Source organism: Aquila chrysaetos, chromosome 3 (assembly GCF_900496995.4).
Source record: "Aquila chrysaetos chrysaetos chromosome 3, bAquChr1.4, whole genome shotgun sequence".
NCBI classification, from domain to species: domain Eukaryota; kingdom Metazoa; phylum Chordata; class Aves; order Accipitriformes; family Accipitridae; genus Aquila; species Aquila chrysaetos.
The window spans coordinates 16,897,486-16,910,493 of record NC_044006.1 but is presented as its reverse complement, the minus strand read 5'-3'; the positions used below and the strand labels follow the sequence as shown (position 1 = coordinate 16,910,493).

General features: G+C 52.9%; 1 protein-coding gene across 5 annotated transcripts in view; it reads right to left on the bottom strand.

Moving 5' to 3' along the window:
• DLGAP4 (DLG associated protein 4) overlaps window positions 1-13,008 on the bottom strand; it is a 177,660-nt gene that overhangs the window by 91,398 nt on the left and 73,254 nt on the right. The window contains exon 1 of one of the 5 annotated variants that reach the window (XM_030010512.2): window positions 12,576-12,593. The exons of the other annotated variants lie outside the window; for them this stretch is intronic. The gene's annotated coding sequence lies outside the window, so the exon portion shown is untranslated. Of the gene's footprint in view, window positions 1-12,575; window positions 12,594-13,008 lie in introns of those variants that run through there. 5 annotated transcript variants of the gene reach the window in all.

Genomic DNA, 13,008 nt, shown 5'->3' with positions numbered 1-13,008 from the left:
TGATCACTTTCTGCGATGCTTTGTCCTTGTGTTAGGGAGAAGAGTAACCAAAGCAGCAGTCCCCTGCTTTGGGGCATGCTCTGTTTCCCAGATCTCAGCCCCATGAGTCCCTCCTTATTTCTTCCCATGTGAATTTTTTGGGCCAGGACAAAGTGCTGCTGCTTAGCCATGAGCCTCCTGACACTGTGCAGCTGCCCTGGGTGAGACAGGCTGAGCACCATCCCATACTGTGGGGCAGGACCAGCTGAAGGCACTTCTGCCTCCAGCACCGATAACCCCTCTGCCACCTACGCACTCTCTGAATGCTGCTGCATGGAGGGGAGCGACTGTTCATCAGCCCCTTGCAATAAAACCAGTGACTAGAAGTCACTGGATTCTCCAACTACAGTTCCCTGCACACATCTATTAAAGTGGCTGTGTCACCTCTGCTCTGGCCTAATATCCTGCAACCTCTGCCCCTGGGGGAGCTATGGAACTGTGAAACATGATGCTCAGATATGAAGTCTGGTTCCAAGCAATATCAGTATGTTGGGTGAAAGGAATGAATCAGGCACTGCCAAATACTGCAAGAGAGTCATTCACTTGCCACCTCCATCTCAGACTAAGCTAAAACCCATGTCCTGGTGGGTAGGCATTTTGGGGCACACAGAGGTGTAGGATCCAGCCTACAGTAAGGGAGGGTATAATGCAACCTAGGTAAAGCTATGGAAAACCAAAATTGGGGTGGCAGTGAAATATATGTTCTTGGAGGGGGAGAACAGAAGAGTTTGTGGTCAGTGTGGCACCACTGCTTGGCATAAGGTTTATGGTAGGGTAGGGCCAAGCCTTGTCCCGTCAAAAGGAAGGTGCTGAGCTGGGGACATAGTGATGAAGGACATTGTGTCCCAGGCCACGCTCCTTTGCCATTCCCCGAGTGCCTGGGGTAGGGGCATGGATCAGGCAGCTTAGGGACAGAGCAGCAGCCAGCAGAAAACTGCTCTGGATGAGGCTGTTTCCCTGCAGATCTGCTGTGATCCTGCACGAGCAGCGTCATGCGGCACAACAAGGCACTTCTCCATGCAAACCTCTGTGCCATGAGCTCCACACACCTGTGCCAGGACTGGGATGAGGCTCCAGCCTCAGTCTTCATAGCTTGGGCACAGCTGAGCTGGCTTCAAGGCCTACCTTGCATACAGCCTCTTTGGAGGAGTACGAGGGACTTCTCTGGTGAGTGCCACCTTGTCCACAGGAGCTTTGAGAAGGGAAGGTCACACCACAGACAGTGCAGCTCCCAGAGACCAGGGCGGGGGAGCTGCATACACAGAAATTTTTCAGTTTCTGGCTAAACTTAGGAAAGGATTGCTTCTTTCGGGCTTTCCTGCAATTAAATTTTTGTTTGGTTTTCCCAAGGAATTGGCATAAGTGTTTTGGGATCAGCATGACCATTTTTGGGGGGTCTCTAATGAAATACTTTCTTGGGTTGGTTTGGGTTTTTTAAATTGTGCAATCTTTTTGTTGTAAAATATCATTCATTCTTTAAAATATATCGAAACAGCATTTTCAGATTAAAAACTGAAATGCTTTTGCCTAGCAGGCACCAAAATAGCAACGGAGGCTCCAAAAATTCCCCTCTTGTTCGTCTGAGGTTTTGAGCCCCCCAACCACATATCAACCCAAAAGATCACCCATCACCATTGTGTGGTCCCTCTCACAGAGACACAGCTGTGTCCTCAGCTGTAGAGGCTTCTTCACTCCATGGTTCAAGAGTGAGTATTTCCACGGTGCTTTGGATAAAAGCTCTGTGCTTGCACGCTGGTGGCTGTAGGTCATCAGCCCCAGATTCAATGCAAATATCCAGGTGCTCCTTCCCCACCTTATCTCCATGTCACTGAACTCCTCCTGAGATCATCCTACATCCATATTCAACATCCAGCTATTGGGGCAGATGCTGCCAGCCCTGAACCAGAAGGTTTGCTTTCATTTTCATCTGAATAATGAAGATGTGCAAACCTCAGCCTACACTTCCTTCGGGTGGGCTTTTCCCTCTCCCCTTGGAGGACCACTGTCTCTTGCTCCCTTCCCCTCTGGAGGGACAAGAAGCTCTGTCTCTCCGAGGGGGCCCCAGCCACTTTCCTTTTCCTGGCCCAGGGTGGGATGTCCAGGCTGGCCTGGCTTCCCATGAGTCACCAGCAAATCTCAGCTTCCTTCTGCAGGGCCCTGGAACCAGAGCTCTAATTACAGGGCAAGGCTAGCGGAAACATGCTTATTATTTACAAGGCTAATGAAAATTAATCATGCCTCCCCCTCCCTTTCTTGTGGGAACAGTCATCTTAAAGAAAGCAGATTATAAAAGCATTACAGGCGACTGCTGTGCTGGTTTTTGGCACTAACCAGGAGGTTGTGTGTGGGTTGTGGGCTTTGTTTGCAGGTCACCTGAAACTCAAGGGTTAAAAGTACCTAAAAGGAAATGCCACTTGTTCTTGTTGTCCCCTGTCCCTATGCTGCTGGCCAAGGCTGCTGGCTGAGACAGGGAGCAGATGGAGCCTGTAGCCCCAGTGCTAAGCCAGACAGGCTGTAAAGCCCTTTCGTGCTTTTCAAGGCAGCTGCTGCTTCTCCCCAGGCCTGCATCCCTTTGGCATCATCTGTCTTGCAAACACAGAGCGGTGTGTGGCACAGGCCTGGTCCCAGCCCAGGGACTCACAGCCCACCCAGCCCAGGAGACAGGGGAGTTCCCCAGGTGGCCCAGTGGAGCCCAGTTAGCTCCATGCAGGCAAGCAAGTCTCAAGACTCCAGTGGTTCCACACTCCAGTCTGCTGCGCAATGCAGGGATAGAGAGTAAGACTGTGTGCAAAGCCAGATGGAGGGAAACACGTCAAGGAGTAGTTCATGTTGCACAGGTGTGGAAAAAAACAGAGCATCCTGTACCAACTGGAGCCACTGGTTCTGGAGCCAGTGCTTCTGGCCTCTTCTGCAGCAAAAGGATGAACCCTGTTAAGTGCAAAAACCATCACCCTCACTCAAACAACCACCATCACTCGGGGGAAACTGAGGCATAGGATAGGGAAGGTCAGTCATGCAGACAGGGGGAGACCTCCAGTCTTTTGAACTCTGCCCAGTGCCAGCTCTTGTGGTCCCCACTGTGGAAGGAGCTCCCAGGGATGTTGTGTTGCCTGCCCTGAGTGCTGAGCTGAGCCTAGAGCTGCGCTATCTGCACCCAGTGCTGACCACATCCCCCTTTTCCAGGCTTAAAGATCTCCACAGCCATGAGCAGCCCTCCTCTCCCTGGGGCTGCGCAGGCTGGGAGTGGGAGAAAGGCAAGGAGGGGGCACCCCAGGTCACCCCCAGCCAGCTCCAGGGCTGATTGCCTGGATCAGAATCTGGGATGGAGGGAGATGAGGACCAGGCTCCAGAGCCAGGCTGAAGAGATGCTTCCTGCCAGGCCTGTCTGGGTGACCCCAAGGGAGCGCTGCATGGAGGAGCCTACCCCATAGCTTCTGCAGGCTACCACAATAATTAACTGTTGCTTTGGAGAAGACAGGAAATGAACAGGAAGTCAATTTTCATTTTCCCAGATGTGTATAGCCAGTTTCTAGCAGGCAGCCTGAAAATAAATCTTCATCAGTCTAGTTACCGCTTAATTAACATCACTAGCTGCAACATGTATTCCCCAGCCCAGACAAAGCCGGAGCTCATCCACTACTGATGTACAATGAGACGGAGCTGGGGCTGGTGCACGGCTGGTGGGAATTCTCTAGCCTGAAATTTCAGTCCTGCTGCCCAACATGCTGGACTTGTCCTGCTCAGGCAGGGAAGCTCTGCCTCAGCTTCCCTTGCATTGCTCCAGGATGTGGATAGCTGCTGTGATCTTCCCCAGAGCTGGCTGCTTTTGGGGGCAGTTGGCACAGATAACTGAAAGAAAATTTGGTGAAACAACTGGAGTTGTTTCCCTTTTGCAGAGTTTGGAATAAGGAAGAAAAGAAGGTCCTGTGGGTGAAACACTTTCCTGTACTACCACTCCGCACAAGAAAAATCTCATTCTTTCCATGAGAAAATCACACTGAGTTTTCCATAAGAAAGTGTGGTTTTGGTATGTGAAGAGTGTTGGCCATTCCAGAGAGAGATTTTGGTAAAAATGACATAAGCATTGTGGAACTGTCATGGAAAATGGCCACTGTGTCCAAAAGCAGTTTTAACAAGCTACCAAAGAAATCCCAGCTACCAAAGCCCCACCACCCGATGAGTATTGGCCAGTGAGGCAGGGCTGCAGCACGTGGGCACTGGGGTCCGCATGCCTCTGTCTGCTGGTACCCGGGGCCTCCCCCTCCCCAACGTGATGGAGGTGCCGTCCCAGTCATCCAGGTTTGGGGCAGCTGCTGGCTGCCGAGCATAGACCCAGGCTGCCCAGCACCAGCCCTGGGCTCACAGGGGCTGCAGCATGGGCAGCCCAGCCACTCTGATCACAGACTCAGAAGACTCCCTCTCCCCAGCATGTGCATGTACGTGGCATGCAGAAAATCAAGTGCTGTTCTTGCATGGGTCCTGTCCTCAGGGTGATTTAGGGTCTGGGTGTGGCCAAGGTGGGGGAAGGAGGAGTGAAGGTGGGGTTGTGCCCCAGCAACACAGGTGCAGTGGGGCTCAGCTGCAGCACTGCCCTACAGTCTCTGGAGCAAGTCACCCTGTGAAGGGATTATGAGCATCATGCTGTCCTGCTCTGCTCAGGAAATGTCTGCCCCAGCAGTGTCCTCCACTCTTATTCCAGCCCTCCTTGCCACCATATCAGACCCAAACCACCCCCTTAGGAATGGGAGCCCAGAGAACAGTGTTGTCCTACATTCTGGGCATGTCTTATCTCTAGCTCCTGGGAAGGGGCCCACTTGGCAGAAATACCTTGGATTAGCTCTCCTGATGTGCCAGTCAAAAAGCGTGGGGTCATGTCTCCCACTCAGTCCCTTGTTCTTGTCTTTGCTACGTGGGTTTTATGAGAAAGATAGGCTTAAAGCAAAACCAAACCTCTTGAGCTGGAGAGCGAAGGAAAGGTGTCAGGAGACCAGACTGACCAGTACAGCAGGGAGGCTGGGATGCGGAAACCCATCCTGGCTGGTGGTAAGACCCACAATGCCAGAGACATCTTGGATGGGACAGTCATGGTGGGACAAGAACAGCCTGTTCCCTGATGGGAATGAGAGTGGGAGATTCCCTTGGTTTTGGGAGAATTAGACCCACGTGAGGCCTCACACCAGCCTATCTACAGTAAGACATCGACCCCTTGCCTGCCTGAGAAATGTCAAATGCCCTTCCAGCCTGAATCATCCGGGGAGGGTTCACCTCTCCTTCTGCACCCAAAGGGTAGGTATCTCCCTGTCCTGGTTTCAGCTGGGATAGAGTTAACTGTCTTCCTAGTAGCTGGTACGGTGCTATGTTTTGAGTTCAGTATGAGAAGAATGTTGATAACACACTGATGTTTTCAGTTGTTGCTAAGTAGTGTTAAACTAATGTCAAGGATTTTTCAGCTTCTCATGCCCAGCCAGCAAGAAAGCTGGAGGAGCACAAGAAGTTGGCACAGGACACAGCCAGGGCACCTGACCCAAAGTGGCCAACAGGGTATTCCATACCATGTGACGTCACATCCAGTATAGGAACTGGGAAGTGGGGGCGGGGAATCACCGCTCGGGGACTAACTGGGTGTTGGTTGACGGGGGGTGAGCAATTGCACTGTGCATCATTTGTACGTTCCAATCCTTTCATTATTGCTGTTGTCATTTTATTAGTGTTATCGTTATCATTAGTTTCTTCTTTTCTGTTCTATTAAACCGTTCTTATCTCAACCCACGGGTTTTGCTTCTTTTCCCGATTTTCTCCCCCATCCCACTGGGTGGGGGGAAGTGAGTAAGCGGCTGCGTGGTGTTTAGTTGCTGACTGGGGTTAAACCACAGCACTCCCCTGAGCTGGTTGGTAGCAAATTTGCTGGCAGTCAACGAGCCGGGGTCCGTATCGGGGGTAGTACTGCACGCCCCCCTCCCACCCAAGCCAGAGAGGTCCCAGGCACAGTGAGCTAGCCCTAAGCCAGTGGCAATGTCCCAGGGCTACGGCACACAGCTGTGTGCCCAGACCCCACCGGAGCTGAACCCTGCTGCTTTCCTCAGCTGGCCACCTTCTCTCTGCTTTTTTATTTACTCCCCATTGGTGATTCTGCTCACACCTATCTCCTCACCCTGGTTTGCAAGGAGAGGTAATACTATCCCCAGCAGGTGACTTAGCGAAGGAAGAGTACATCGGCTGTTAGCATTAGCCCACATGAAAAAAGGAGGGAGACAAGATGAAAGAATCCATTTCTACTCTTATCATCATCCCGCTTGGCACTTATCTTCAAAGCACTGTACAAACATTAACTAATTAATCCACCCAACACTCCTGGGAGGAAGAGACATATTAGCACAACTCTTATTTTAGGTGCCTGATAAACACAAAGGATGGATGGGCCAGGAGATACTAGACAGGCAAAACGGGCAGGTCATACCAGTTACTTCTTTCTTCCTGTTGAATATTGCAGGGTTGGTGAATCAGTGGATGTGTCCCAGGCAATTAGCTGGTGTACTCATGCGTTGGAGGGTGGGCAGAAGCTGAGGAGGTGGAGCGGAGGGCAGAACAGGGAGTGTTGTAGAAACACATGAAGGAGAGTAAAACTAGAGCAGAACAGGAGGAAGAAGATGAGCCCCGTTGTCTGCACAGACAGACAGACCTGCTGTAAAGGCAAATGCTGCAGGATGGGGAGCTCAGCAGCACCCCTGGAAGAAGAGACAGGCAAGATGCGGATCTGCAGGAACGCAGGCAAGGGACATCCCCTAGAACTGAGGGGCATGGTGGTAAGCCAAGGTTGATGCTTTGTCACCAAAAGACCCTCCCTTCTCAGTCTGCACTGCCCGACCTTCAGAGTTATGTGTCTCCAGTGACTTCCCTCCTCCCCTGAAAAAATGCACTACCAAAGCAGCTAGATGCTGGTGTTTGCTGAAGCACACCAGGACAGCACTGCACAACACCGAGCACACAGTCTCTTTTGGCTTTGAGGGAAGACCCCCTCACCCAGGGATGTATGGCACCCCAGCAGCTCTTCCTGCAGTGGGAAAGGTCAAGGGGGCAGATGCACAGTCAGAAAACAGGAAAAAATAATTTTGAGCTGAGCAGCACTAAAATTAACATTTTTTTAAGCAACTTGGAAAGTCAAAACAATTTTATTTGGGCCCAAGCAAGAGCTTTCAATTCCAGCTTTGATGAAATTTTAGAAGTATCATAAAATTAGACTAAAATGGAAGGAAAGTCTGACACTGCTGCTGAAGCATCCTGGAGGAAGGTATTGAGATAAAGCATTTTGACTTTAAAAAAAATGGATTTTGACCTGCTCAGTTTGGCAGGTGAGTTCCCCAAAAGATCTAAAAAAATCAAAAGGTGGGGTTTTTTCCCACTTAAAAAAAGATTTTGGCTGAAAAATTCCACTCCTCACAGCTCTCCTGCCTGGTGCAACACAGGGGCATCCTTCAGTCCCTGCCTGAATTGTACAGTAACAGCAAGGGCTGCCTGAAGCCCAGGCACCCTCCACCACCACCCCCCACACAGGCGAGACCCCTCAGGCTGGTGATGCCTGCAGGGCACGAAGCGGGCAGCCCGAGGCACACTGGCAGCTGCCGGTGCCGATGCTGATGCTGAGCGAAGGGACGGGTGACGGGGTTAGAGGAGCTCAGCAACTGGCTGCACTCTGGGGCTAGCACCCAGGTCTGCCCAAGCCAAGGCAAGGAGAGCCTGTTCCCATGCTCCGCTGCCTACATGCGCTGCTGGCAGGGGACAGGCAGCCAGCTCTTGCCAATGCAGCATGGCAAAGCTGGTGAGCGAATGCTGCAGGAGCCACTGCCTTCTTCAAAGCTGCTTGCTGGTCCAGTGGGGACCAGGGCTGGCAAACTCCAGGTCACCCACTGCTCCACAGCCCTTGTGGGCAGACAGGCTGGTGTTAGGTCTTTGAACTCAGACAAAGAGATGCAGCATTGCTCCCTGAGGCCAGCAGAAATGGCTGGGAGAGGAGACAGTCACCAGTGGGTGACAGGACAGGGGAGCATGAGCCAAGCCTCTCCAACATCTACGGCAGATTGGTGTTTGGCACATCTTGGAGAACCTGCCAAGTCGTCAAGCCCTCTCCATGGCTGATGAATGCTAAGGGGAACCTCCTCGGCCTTCTAGTCCCTTCTGTCATGCATGGCTTCAAGAGTGAACCCACCCATGCTGTCAGCACTCCCTCGTCTGCCATTTTGTATCAAACATGCTAATTACAGCACAGTAATTCTAATTGCAATTATCCCTCCTTATTGCTGCAATTTACTGTTGCTGGAGCATGATCATCCTGGCACTACGAATTCATGAAGCAATAACACAATGTGGCCTCCGTGTCCAAGGTCTGAAGACCTAGTGGGGGCAGAAGGACCATTTCTGCTCCCACACCTGGTCCTGTGGGACCTGGGCTGGAGGATGCCATCCATCTGCACCTGCAATAAGCCCACAGCCTGGGTTGGGCCAGGGTGTTATATGAAGAAGCCACCATACCCCACAGTGCTGATTTGTGCTTTTGTCTGAATTTCCAGCTCGAACATTTCCAAACATTGCACCATTTCTTGTGTCCTTTAGCTGAACTCTGTCTTTCTTCTCTACTCTAGTGTTTACCCAGTAATGCATCAATATACAGCTGTCGCATCCCCTTTCGTTCAACAGCCCAAACAAGCCGGGATTTACAGGTTGACTCTACTCCCTTATGATTGGCCTCACTGGGATCTTGCATTTAATGCTTCTTCTACTTTCATCCTTAAATCCATTTCAAGATCACTGTATGCCAGGATCCCACTCCCAGGTCCTGTAAATTGTGACCTGCATTCAGTGCTCCTTGCAGCCGGCTGTTAGAAGGGACATTGGCTGCAATGAAACCTCCGTGCCAAGCGATGCAGATCCATCTGTGGAACTGCGCCATGTTTGCCCCGGGGGCTGGCAGGGGACCAGGCCACCTGCCGACAGCTGTTGTTGCTCCCTGTTCTCTGCATCTGGCCTCCTGGGCTTCTCCAACCTATTTCAGGGGATCCCCAGGGGTCTGGGATCTCCAAAGTCAAGCCAAGGTCCTGCTGTTTTCTCGGGAGTTGAGTTCAGTTGGACCAGTCCAATCGCATCATGGAGAGACTTGCCTGCTGTGCCTGAAATTATAGCTGCTAAATTTTTAAACACAGCAGCATACAAAGGCCAAAAACAGAGATCAGAGCCTCTTCCACTCGTCTGCCCACAGGTCCAGAAAGACTCAGTCATCTGCATAAGATCTTACAGTCTCTTCATGGAGTTTTTCTGGACATGGCTACATCTAGTTCTGGGAGGCTCAGTTTGATAAGGCTGGAGAAAACCTGCCACAGAGCGGGCTGTGCTTTTGGGGGTAGACCTGGACCCATCTCGTACAGACACAGATGTACTTGGTAGAATAATATGGTTTTTTCTGGTCCCTCTGCGTAGAGACAGATTCCAGTATAATTAGTTCCTGTTCCTCCAAGGGGCTCTGCACCAATCAAGCACTAATTGAAGGTTTCAGGTCAGCTGCCACTAGCCCAGAGATACCTCCGTATTTCTTCTGCTGTCTTTCCTACAACAGTCCCAGATCTGATTGCCTCCAGCTGTCCCTGACTGGAGAGCTCTACCTCATCAGAGGACTGTGCAAACATTCAGCTATGGTGAGGAGACCCATGGGCATGGGTCCTCAATACCCTGTCTTGCCTTTGCCCCTGCTGAGCCAGTGACAGAGATGAGCTCCTTGCCACTCTGACTCAGAGAGGCCAGAGGATAAGAAGGGGAGGGAAGCCACTGAATTTATGGCGTAGACTGCATTCTGCAAGCTGAGCTGACTGCTGTCCGTTCTCCAGGGAGAGCTGACCCAAAGTTCAAGAACCAAAGTGAGTCACAAGGACTCTGTTCATCTGGGATGGGCTGGAAGCTTGAAGAAATCCAAGGGGTCCTGGAAGTCACTTTTGGGGTTGGAAATCTCCAGATGGGGATCTCCAGACTGAAGAGCTGGACTAAACGTGTCATTTGGGGATGACACTGTCCTGATTTTGGCTGGGATACAGTTAATTTTCTTTCTAGTAGCTGGTATAGTGTTATGTTTTGGATTCAGTATGAGAAGATTATTGATAACACACTGATGTTTTCAGTTGTTGCTGAGTAGTGTTTACACTAAGTCAAGGATTTTTCAGCTTCTCATGCCCAGCCAGCAAGAAGGCTGGAGGTGCACAAGAAGTTGGGAGGGGACACAGCCAGGGCAGCTGACCCAAACTGGCCAAAGGGATATTCCATACCATGTGACGTCATGCCCAGTATATAAACTGGGGCGAGTTGGCCTGGGGGGGCAGATTGCTAGTCAGGAGCTAACTGGGCATCAGTTGGTGAGTGGTGAGCAATTGCATTGTGCATCACTTGTCTTGTATATTCCAATTCTTTAATTATTATTATTATTGTAATTTTATTATTGTTATTATTATCAATATAATTTTCTTCCTTTCTGTTCTATTAAACTGTTCTTATCTCAACCCATGAGTTTTACTTTTTCCTTCCGATTCTCTCCCCCATCCCACTGGGTGGGGGGTGAGTGAGTGAGCGGCTGCGTGGTGCTTAGTTGCTGGCTGGGGTTAAACCACAACAGATAGCAGAACCCCTGACAAGAAACTCCCCATGGCCAGGGTACCTGCACTTAGGTTTTGGGTCTCTGGGGGCTTGCTGTGTCTGATGAATGTCCCGTATTATGGAATCTGCAGGGCCCAGGGAAAGGCAAGTCCTATTGTCCCCAGGCAGTGGGACAAAGCATCAACAGTCAGTGCAGGGGCCCTCCTGGTAGAAAAACTGGCCAGATATACAACAGCCACAGAGCAGCACTGAGTGATGGCTAGACATGGCTTACTGCCTTTTTACACCCTTCATCCCTCAATCAGTCCACCTTTGCTCCACAGGGCTTTTCTTGTAAGGAGGTAGAGGCACAGGGGTGGGAGAAAGGGGCGTGAGCTGACTCATCCCTGCTCTCCCACCAGATGTGTGCCCAGAGCTGCCTTGTGCCCATGGGAGCCTGCTGCATCTTAACTCCTTCCCCCATTGCCTGCCCACCTGCGGGTGGATGGTGGATCGCCCCCAGCTATGCTTCCACCCTGTGTCCTCTGGCACCTGCACTCTCTGGCCATGATTCTCCAAGTGCCTGATTTGCACACTGTATTCATATGAATGCTGTTTGTTGTTACAGAAAAAAAAGCAGCATTTCTGGCCATGATGACTACCGCAGGGGCCTGCGCGCCGTCTGTCTCAAAGGCACATTGGCAGCCCGTGTAGGTGCAAGCTGCATCTCTCATTCCAGCTCTCTGGACATATTTAGCTGGCTGTGGCACAGGACAGGGCAGCCTGAGCCTTCAGCCCCGTGGGGAACACTCCTGTGCCCCGCAGGCATGCCAGTGCTGTCAGGGATGGAGAAAGAAGAGTGGCATAGGCACACACCTAATGAAGAGGCACCTCCTATAGCAAATCTTTGGAGAGATGCTGTGGTGCAATAGTATGTGCAAGTGCAAGCAGCAGCAAGGGTGTCTGTCCCATGTGCGAATCTTGTGCTGTGCAGAGGGGCACAAAGTTCCCCATGGTTTACCTGGCCATGATCCCACCATCCCCATGCGACAACCCAGACGTTGGTGCCCAGCCCCCTGCTCCCGGGGTGGGGGGGGGGGTATGGCCTCAGCTCAAGGGATGCACTCACCCACTGGCATAGTGTGGAGGGGATGTGTGCAGGCAGGGTTTTGGAGAAGTGGGGGGAACACCAAAAGGCTAAGCTTAAACTACAGCAGCGAGTGCACAGGTCTGCATTCAACAGGTGCAGGCACTGCTAAGGCAAAGGGGAAGCAACCAGGAGTGCAAAGCAAATCAGCTTAAAATAGGCTGGCAGCAAAAAAAGGAACAACAAGGGCAGAGGCAAGTCACGGAGACATTCACTCTGTGACTCACATGCAACTGAAAAAACAGTATGGGCCAAGGGCTGAGGAGGACCACCCCTGAAGGGACATGCCTTGGCAAGCACCAGGTGGGGAGCTCCCATGTACCGGGGCTTGGGCTTGACCAGCTGCTGGAAGAGCTGGTCCGTGGGCACTGCCTGTCTGTGCCGAGGGGCAGCTGGAGAAGACCCTGCTGGGCCCAGGCGCTGATGCCACCAGTCAGTACAGTGGGCGATTTGGCCTTGACAAAGCTGAGGGAAGGACGTCCTCGGAGGGAGCTCCACCAGCCCAGTGCCTGCTCCTCTGGGCAGGCTGGCCACGCCATGGGCACGCCTGGGGGACACCAGCAGGAGCGCCCGCTAGCCCCGCTACCCGCCCTCCCCTGCCCGAGTGATGGCTGGGAGCCAGCAGCCCCCGCACACGCTGCTCCCCGCTCCCAGCCGCCCCACACGCCCGCGGGCTGAGCTGCCCCCCGGCCCAGCAGCACCCCTGGGGCCGGACAGAGGATGCCGGCAGGCACCGTCCAGCATCCGGCAACAGCCGCTGCCCGGCCGGAGCCGCACGTACCTGGGGGCTCCGCCAGGGCCTCCCGCTCTTCCTCCTCCCTGGCCGCAGCCCTCCCGCTCCCCTCGGCGGCTCGGCGGTTGCTACGCAAGGACCGTTGCCAGGAGATGAGGCGCTGGATCCGCTGGATCCCCGCGGCGGGCATCCCGCCCAGCCCCGCCGGCCGGAGGCAGCGGGGATGGGGCCGGCAGCCGCCCCCGTGCCGTCCCGGCGGCAGCCAGCTCGCAGGCATCAGGCGAGCGAGGCGGCCCCGGCCGGTTTGGCAGGAGCCGGTGGCAGCGAGTGCCGCCCCGCGCAGAGCGTGCGAACACACGCCGGTAACACCCAGGAGGAGATGGAGATGGGAGCGACCTGCCGCAGGGCAGGCGTGATGCCCAGGGCTCGCCACCCCTCCCCGTACCATTGTCCCCTGGAAACCAGGAAAACACTACGACCA